This window comes from Scleropages formosus, chromosome 13 (assembly GCF_900964775.1).
Source record: "Scleropages formosus chromosome 13, fSclFor1.1, whole genome shotgun sequence".
NCBI lineage: Eukaryota > Metazoa > Chordata > Actinopteri > Osteoglossiformes > Osteoglossidae > Scleropages > Scleropages formosus.
The window spans coordinates 338,461-348,280 of NC_041818.1; positions in this window are offsets into that span (position 1 = coordinate 338,461).

Genomic DNA, 9,820 nt, shown 5'->3' on the forward strand with positions numbered 1-9,820 from the left:
AGACAGACCTGGCAGGCCCAAATGCATAGTGAGGGTCTGTTGGGAACATTTGGCGGAGGCCCCTGTCAGAGAGGTCTTCAACTCCCACCTCCGACAGAGCTTCAACCAGGTCCCGAGGGAGACTGCGGACATTGAGTCCGAATGGACTATGTTCCACGCTTCCATTTTCGGGGTGGCGGTTCGGAGCTGAGGCCGTAAAGCCTCCGGCACCTGTCGCGGCAGCAATCCCTGAACACGGTGGTGGACACTGGAGGTAAGGGATGCCGTCAAGCTGAAGAAGGAGTTCTATCGGGCCTGGCTGGCTCATGGGACTCCTGAAGCAGCTGACTGGTACCAGCGGGCCAGATGGAACGTGGCTCTGGCAGTCACCGCGGCAAAACTCGGGCTTAGGAGGAGTTCAGTGAGGCCATGGAAGAAGACTTTTGGTCGGCCTCAAAGAGATTCTGGCAAACCGTCCGGCAACTCGGAAGGGGGAAGCAGTGTTCTTCCAACACTGTTTACAGTGGAAGTGGTGCGCTGCTGACCTCAACTGAGGATGTCCTTGGGCGGTGGAAGGAGTACTTTGAGGAACTCCTCAATCCCTCCGACATGCCTTCTGCATGGCTGGGGACTCGGAGGGGGGCGCGTCCATTACCTTGGCTGAAGTTGCTGAGGTAGTTAAAAAACTCCTCGGTGGCAAGGCTCCGGGGGTGGATAAGATCCACCCCGAGTTTCTCAAGTCTCTGGATGTTGTGGGGGCTGTCTTGGCTGACACACCTCTGCAGCATTGCATGGAGCTCGGGAACGGTGCCTCTGGACTGGCAGACCGGGGTGGTGGTCCCTCTTTTTAAGAAGGGGGACCGGAGATTGTGTTCCAACTATAGGGGCTCACACTCCTTAGCCTCCCTGAGAAAGTCTATGCCGGGGTACTGGAGAGGAAAATCCGACTGATAGTCGAACCTCGGATTCAAGAGGAGCAATGCGGTTTTGCCCTGGCCGTGGAACACTGGACCAGCTCTATACCCTCACTAGGGTGTTGGAGGGTTCATGGGAGTTTGCCCAACCAGTCCACATGTGTTTTGTGGACCTGGAGAAGGCATTCGACCGTGTCCCTCGTGGGATCCTGTGGGGGGTGCTTCGGGATAATGGGGTCCAGGGCTCGCTGTTATGGGCTTTTCATTCCCTGTATGACCGGAGCAGGAGCTTGGTTCGCATTGCTGGCAGCAAGTCAGACCTGTTCCCGGTGCATGTTGGACTCCGCCAGGGCTGCCCTTTGTCACCGATTCTGTTCATTATCTTCATGGACAGAATTTCTAGGCGCAGCCACGCAACGGAGGGTGTCTGTTTTGGTGGCAGCAGGATCTCGTCTCTGCTCTTTGCGGACGATGTGGTCCTGTTGGCTTCATCGAATCAAGACTTGCAGCGTGCACTGGAAAGCTTTGCAGCCGAGTACGAAGCGGCGGGGATGAGAATCGGCACCTCCAAATCCGAGGCCATGGTTCTCGGTCGGAAAAAGGTGGATTGCCCCCTCTGGGTTAGGGAGGAGTTGCTCCCTCAAGTGGAGGAGTTTAAGTATCTCGAGGTCTTGTTCACGAGTGAGGGAAAAACGGAGCAGCAGGTTGACAGACGGATCGGTGTGGCGTCCGCAGTAATGTGGTCATTGTACCGGTCTGTTGTGGTGAAGAAGGAGCTGAGTTGTAAGACGAAGCTCTCAATTTACTGGTCGATCTACATTCCTACCCTCACCTATGGTCATGAACTTTGGATCATGACCGAAAGAATGAGATCGCGGATACAAGCGGCAGAAATGAGTTTCCTCCGCGGAGTGGCTGGGCGCACCCTTAGAGATAGGAGTAGCTCCTCACCCGGGAGGAGCTCGGAGTAGAGCCGCTGCTCCTCTGCATCGAGAGGAGCCAGTTGAGGTGGCTCGGGCACCTGTTTTGGATGCCTCCTGGACGCCTCCCTGGTGAGGTGTTCCGGGCATGTCCCACTGGGAGGAGGCCTCGGGGCAGACCCAGGACACGTTGGAGAGACTACGTCTCCCAGCTGGCCTGGGAACGCCTTGGGGTTCCCCCAGAGGAGCTGGAGGAGGTGTGTGGGGAGAGGGAAGTCTGGGGGGCTCTGCTCGGACTACTGCCCCTGCGACCCGGTCCTGGATAAGCGGAGGAAGATGGATGGATGGATGGATGGTAACTTTGATAGACAAGCTAGTAATAATGATTTCATTAAAATGGTCATGAATTGTGTTGCTATTATTACTGTCGTGCATACAAGTAAATTTGGATATTTTCATTTAGTCAACATATTTTTTGTCAGGGAACCTATGAAATAGTGGTACTTTGACCCCCTTTACAAGGGGAATTTGTATGATTTCACAGAACAAATGAACCCGGAGGAACGGCCGTGCATAAGGAGCATGGAAACCGTCCCTCTGTGATGGTATGCTGTGGAAGCACAACAGCCTTAACAAGACCTGGCATTATTGGCTTTATCCGCATATTTGTTTCTTTGCCCTTCACTGAGGTCACTGGAAATGTTTGCACCAGGTGGCCTGGAGTCCAGCTTTCACATCAGTGTGTGCATGCATCACACTTGTCCGTTTCCTATTTTCTGCGTTAAATAGTGAATATTAGCATGATTAGTCATTTCTATGTACCGTGCAACAAAGTTAATGAACTGAATGACTAAAAATGAGTGGAATGGTGTATATTTATTCTCTGCGGGGGCTTCTTGTTATGCAGTGTATAAAGGTGAAGGCTGGACCATTTACTGCAGCCTTGCAGTTTAGTCGCTGGTGCACAAGGAGCCATGCCATGTGTGACTGCATGTTTGGTTTTTTTTTTATTATTATTATTTTTATGTGTTTTGGAGCTGCCATTTCTGTTTTCAGGCCTCCTTTGAAGCCTAAAGAGCAGAAGAAATAAAAGTATGAGGTTAGGAAATCCCCTGCAGTAGACTTGAATCCCAGAGACTGTCTTAACCATCCCCATCAGCTGTGTCTTCCTTCCTGAACATGAATATGAAGAGAGAAAAGTTGAATAATTTGACTTGTAAGTTGAAAAGCCATATATACATATATTTAGCAATTCATTTCTCATCTCATAAGACATTTGTTATAATAAAAATATCTCCTTTTTCAATGCTGAAGCTGATTGAGTACACTATACACAGTAAGACAAAAAAAACCTCCCATCCTTAGATGTTTTAAAATGTGGGCTGTTTTTTTTTGTGCGATTTGAACAATTTGTTGCTTCATGTTTCATGCTTCAGCTATGGCAGAGAGCTGTTTCTCGTGGCTCACACTTGTGTATGGGAACACTCTCCACTGATATGACTTCTAAAAGCTCCATCTCAAAACTGTGTGGGCCACATGTTGCTTCTTTGGCATGTCCCACATTGCACCAACTGAGAAGGTCAACAAAAACACAAGCCACATATGAATACCAGTAAAATGCAGTGTTTGCAAGATGTGATTCATCCATGTTAAATTGCTTAATGATGCAATGGCTGTATCGGTTTCCCACATTGTGCAACATTGAGTTTCCAACATGCTATGAAGCAACATGTGAGCAGACAGAGAAAGCTGCTGGACCGGGCCAGGATCAGAACCAGGAGCAGGACCAGGAGCAGCAGTAGTACCAGGAGCAGAAGCAGGACCAGGAGCAGGACCACAACCAGGACTGGGAACAGAAGCTGCTCTTTCACAGTGAGACACAAGCCCTTCCCTTCAGTGGGAATCCCCAGCCTGCATGAAGAGGCAGCTCAAGAGCTTCCCCACACACTCTTTACTCGGAGAGTGCTGAGTGGGCTTCACATTTATGTGAGTTACATCTGTGTCTACATTTCATGCCTTTTGTCTACTTTTGCTCTCTTCTCATTGTGTGCTTCTTGTCATCAGAAAGTCTTGGGTTTACTTTGAGGCCAGTCTTACTGCAGGCCTCATCCTGAGCTTTGCATCACTTGCTCAACATTGCTGCCCTTGTCCTTGAACTTCCTCCTGGCAGCTTCCTCTTCTTCTGTCCGTGACACATCATAAGTGGACCTCACATGCATGCTGACCCACATGGCAGCAAACCAACCCCTTTGGCAAACATAAACCATTATACCGGAATATATTGTAACGACCTGCGTTACTGTGTGTTTGGACGAGAAGAATTGTTTAATGTGAATAGTTGAATGGTGGGTAAACTGTAAACAGAGGGTTCAACCACTAGTGCGATTTATGGGGAAACTAATGGGGTTGACTGTGTTTGGCAGCGTCAAAGAAAGAGCCTGGAGGCACTAAGCAGGCTGGGAAGGCTGGTTTGGAGCACAGGTCCTTGCGGAAATGGGGTTCTTGGCCCGAGAACATTATTTTATTGACAGCGGGTGTTCTAATAAAACATTCGTGATGAATGCAATAGCTTGTGTGTCCTTCTTTGCCCCATCCAACCCCAGCACGCCATATGCCACAATATTACCATTTTGTCCAACTATGTCATCAGCAAATGCTGCATATATTTTTTGGTCAGCTGGATATGTTTTGTTTAACAGAATAAAAAGGTGGCGGTGCAGGCCTATAACTGAAACTACCTGTCATGGTTGCGCGTAGCGAGGACGGACTCAAGCGCAGAGTGCTCATACCGATGTTCAATGAAGCCGAATCAGAATCCAAAAAGCAAAGTCAAGGGGCAGGCGATCAGCAAACGTAGTACAAAGGGCTAGGCAAAGAACGTGGTCGGGAATAAACAGGCAAAGGGTCGATGTCGGAATAGGTTCACTGAAACCCGGCTCACAGGGAAACAGGGAAGCAAAATAAGGTTCCATGGCTGGGCTTCCTCGGCTTCCCTCTTTGTTGCCGCTCCTATCAGGAAGCGGAAGGTGTCGCCGATGTGCCAGCTGCGCGGGACGTGACACTACGTTAAAGAAATATTTACCTTACATACATACATTTTCAGAACCGCTTGTCCCATACAGGGTCACGGGGAACCGGAGCCTACCCGGTAACACAGGGCGTAAGGCCGTATTACTTTATATTATTTTTCAGTTAAAAAAGTAGAAAATTATTTATATTAGTGAAGCATATGTAATTTACAAATCAATTAGTAAAAGTTGTAATATTCTATTGTGCTTCTCATTTAAATACATTTATTCACTTAGCAGACGCTTTTCTCCAATATAAATAAAACTGAATTTAATGAAAATAGAATAAAAGTTTCTGAGTACAACAAGCCTTTAGATCATTTTAGCTTCTGATAAGTTTGAAGTGCTAGTGTCTTCTTAATGATAAACATTGGTAAGACTGTAGAGATTTTTATGAGACTATGTCATTTTTCTAAATTACACAGTATTCATATTAAAAGCGTTGTGAACCTTTTTTGGAAATAACAGATTTTCCATCTGCAAGATCTCATTGACATTTTGGTCTGAAATAGTAGTTTTTTTTAATTTTCATGTTTTAGTTCATAAAGGTATGAAGTGCCCAGGTGACAGCGGTTTTCTGTGTTGTTCTTGGCACCACGTCTACAGTACACACCTTGTGATCAACCATGGTTGTTGATCAATCACTATTATTTACTTTTTATTTTGATTTACAGTGAATTACACTAAAACTGCCATAAGGTCATTTTACTGATTGTCAATATGATGGAATTGTAAGCTTTTACTACTAAAGAGGTGTTTGTATGGAATCTAGAAAACGTGGTTTGAAGCAGAGCAGATGCTGACAATAAGACAGAAATGTTCTTTTCATGTTGGACTCATGTCACAGAATAAATAGTCTTAAACTGTCATCAGTTCAGATTCATTTGCTTGCACTGGTCCTGGAGAAGGCCGTGGCACTCTTCCTCTTCCCTAAAAAAATCCTTTCAATAACCGCAAAAGCCAGTAATTACTCCAGCGTATCAGTACAAAACTCAGCTTTCAAGAGAAGCAAGGGGTCACAGCAGTAAACATAAAAAAGTGTGTTCAGCCTCTCACTTTCAATAATTGATCAGTGCTGCTCTCCGATCTTTTTCAAATTCATTTCTGCTCTAATCGTGGCTTTGAAACACTTTTATTGAAATGCTGACCGGCTGTTATACTGCTATATACTGTATATATATATTGGTGCTAAAGAAACCCAGTTGATTTAGCGTGTTTATTGCAGTCTTTCACTGTAGCGCTGTATGTTATCGTACATTTTTGTTCCCTTGCGATAACTCTGTGATCAGATAGGTGCTCAATATAAATACTCACAGAGGAAGTGTGACAGTTTCTATGTGTCAACAGGAAATAGAAAAAAGAAGCAGGGGATCCCCAGGCTTTTTTTGTCGAGTTTTAACAATTACCTTTATTATTCTGTACTTCCATTCTTGCACCGTTGTATACTTTACACTTGCAAAAGACATGAACTGTCTGCTGTGCACAGGTATTACTTTAGTACGTGGCACTTTGAAATGATCCTTGGTTGTGGCGATCCAGAACAGGCAGCAGCTCCTTGACGCTCATGCTTTTAGTCCTTTCTTCACATTGTCATGGTACATTTTTATATCCCCGTGTCACTGTTGTTTGTAATTAGAGCACGTACCATGTTTTCTGAGTGCTGCACAGAGGTGAGCAAAGTGTGTGAAGGACAACATGTGCTTCTCACATTGTATTGTTAAACATTGTTTTGAGGAAGGTCTGACTTTGAGATATGATATCAGTGACAGTGAAGAGAGGTTAATGTTGTTCAGTGGGCTGTGGATCACTGATACCTACAGCACCATAGAGAATTTCATTATGTACTCACAACTGGATTTTTTGTGACATTTTACTTTCAGTCAAGTTGCTTTGATTGAAATGAAGCTTATTACTAGCAATATTAACATTTACAATGTGTAGTTTTAACTCATCTTTTCAATACTTTAAATCTGCTGTATAAATAAAATTCGATATTCAAACTGATCGCATAAATGCAAAGTCCACAGTCAAAAAAATACTGGTGAACTGCCTGCACTGACACCTCATGCTCTACTTTATGACGCACATTAAAGTATAAATAAGCAAAGCAAAACATTAATTGATAAATATTTCTTTATTTGGTGAAATTTAGTCCTGCAATTAGATGTTCACTCCCATTAGCAAATTACAATTTCACTTGTTATAAGTGAACTAAAATACTTCAGATCAATTACACCAATTAGATTAATTTACATTTTTTATTGTTGAAAAATATCTTTAAATAACTTTTTTTAACTTGCATAATTTTTATAGTTATTTTCAAGCATTTATCCAAAGATGTTATCCATTCACTTAAGGTAATAAAATATGAGGGACATGCCAATATTTAAAAAAAAAATATGTATTTAAAAAATGAAGACCTGTTCATCTGTTATACGAGTCAATTCTCACAATACAAAAAAATAAATTTCAAATGTTAAACATATTTAAGCTCACAGTTTTTTCCTAGTTGACCCCCTTTGAGGATTTCACAAGCTGTCCAATCATGGCAGGACTCAACTCAGTTTCAGCTCTGATTGGTCAATGTTAAACTCTGATTGGTCTCTCTCCTAGCACACTTAGCCAGTGAAATCACAACAGAAGTCAAAAGGCAGTGGAGACACATTTTGATTGGTTCATTATAAAATTGACTCTTGACAGAGACACAAGTACCTGGTGAAATCCACAGGTAATGTCAGAGCTTGCAATACTACTGTGTTGATGAGTTTTAGACAAGAAAGTTAAAGCATTAAATTTGAAAAATTCAAAAATAATGAAAATGGGGTGACAGAAATGTAACAGAGTAAAATAATGTTTTTTTTTTTTTCTTTACAAATGCTAAGTAAATAGATGTAAATGTGCTCTGCTGAGTGGGGTGCGGTGGCGCAGTGGGTTGGACCGCAGTCCTGCTCTCCGGTGGGTCTGGGGTTCAAGTCCCACTTGGGGTGCCTTGTGGCGGACTGGCGTCCCGTCCTGGGTGTGTCCCCTCCCCCTCCGGCCTTACGCCCTGTGTTGCCGGGTAGGCTCCGGTTCCCCGTGACCCCGTAAGGGACAAGCGGTTCTGAAAATGTGTGTGTGTGTGTGTGTGTGTGTGTGTGTGTGTGCTCTGCTGAAAGTGTCAGTGTGAAAAATTATTTGAAATGTACAATCTCTCCCAACATTTACTTGAGTACAGTTAGCAGTGTAAATGTACACCATTTCTAGCCACCTCTGCTTATCAATACTGCCCAAAAAAGATGTCTTTTCTAGCAGTTTTAAATCTAATTTCACTTTTAAGCCAGTTCCACACAGCTGCTGCACCCTCAAGGCCTTTCTTAATGTTTTGACTTTTATAATTTTGTGTTATACAAAATGCTGTTAAACATTTAATATGCCATTATTTTAAGTTAATATCAGAATTTTGCCTATGTTGTTGTATCAACTGTTGCAATTACATATATGCTGGCTTCTTGTATAGGAATGCATATGTGCATTTCTCAATAGAGGTGAAAAATGGACAATATTAATCACACAGTAAAATTGATTGACATTTACACACACACACACATTTTCTGAACCGCTTGTTCCATTCAGGGTTGCGGGGAGCCAGAGCCTAACCTGGCAACACAGGGCATAAGGCTGGAGGGGGAGGGGACACACCCAGGACGGGACGCCAGGCTGTCGCAAGGCACCCCAAGCGGGACTCGAACCCCAGACCCTCCAGAAGGTAGGACCTGGTCCAACCCACTGCGCCACCGCGCCCCCCGCCCCCCTGATTGACATTTAAATAAATAAATTGTTTTAGGATATAAAAAGTGACACTGCTGGAGGTAAAATCTGTATTTTAGCCTTGTTGTGTGGGTTCTTATTCTCAAGTATCACTTGGAAAATGTGAAGGCCTGAGTGGAAAGGGTCTACAATGATCTTACCTGCACACTTTCTGATCCTGGACCTGTAGATTTTTGGCAGCTCATAAATGATGATCTTCTGTGCTGAGTGGGTGATGGTGCACTATGGCCTGGCCTTGCCTTGGGTGGTGACCTCCCCAAACCAGATGGTCATGGTGCAGGCAAAGGTGAGCTCAATAATGGCATTGATCTTCTCTTAGACCTTCTTCATGGACATTCTTATCTGATCTCCTGGGATATTATAATCCTCCAGAACATGAAGGACTCCAAGTCAAAGTGAACTTAGACCATGAACACTACTGGTGTGAGTGGGAATTGGGCTTCTCCTTAAGTCCACAATTTCAATCAGACCATAAAGTTCCAGGTTGTTATGGCTGCACCTGGAATTCATCTGTTGAACTGCAGTCTGTAAGAGAAATCATCACCTTAGACAGATTTTAAACTGCAGGCTATTGGATGTTTATGATGCAGTACACACACACATTTCCAGAACCACTTGTCCCATACAGGGTTGCAGGGAACCAGAGCCTAACCCAGCAACTCAGGGCATAAGGCTGGAGGGGGAGGGGACACACCCAGGACAGGACACCAGTCCGTCACAAGGCACCCCAAGCAGGACTTGAACCCCAGACCCACTGGAGAGCAGGACCCAGTCCAACCCACTGCACCACTGCGCCACAGCATGCCCCTCTGATACACTATATGTTCATTATCAGTTCAATGTGTTTTGGTACTGTACTTTTACATTCTGTTACAGGAAAGTCAGATTTGGTTTTTTACACTTCAGTGACTGTCATTTTTTAATGCAAGCATGGATTTTATATTTGTTTGAATATGGTTCTCAGTATTTCATCTTTTAATGATGATATGTAGAAGGTCTTTCGTTTTGGTAGTCATTTGTTGTTTTTAAAATACGTTATTGTTTAAGAAAATTTCTGCCAGTTTGGTACAATCAGTTTCCAGGAGCTGCAGAGTCTTATGTCATTATAATAATGTGTAACTGGGACAGAGCT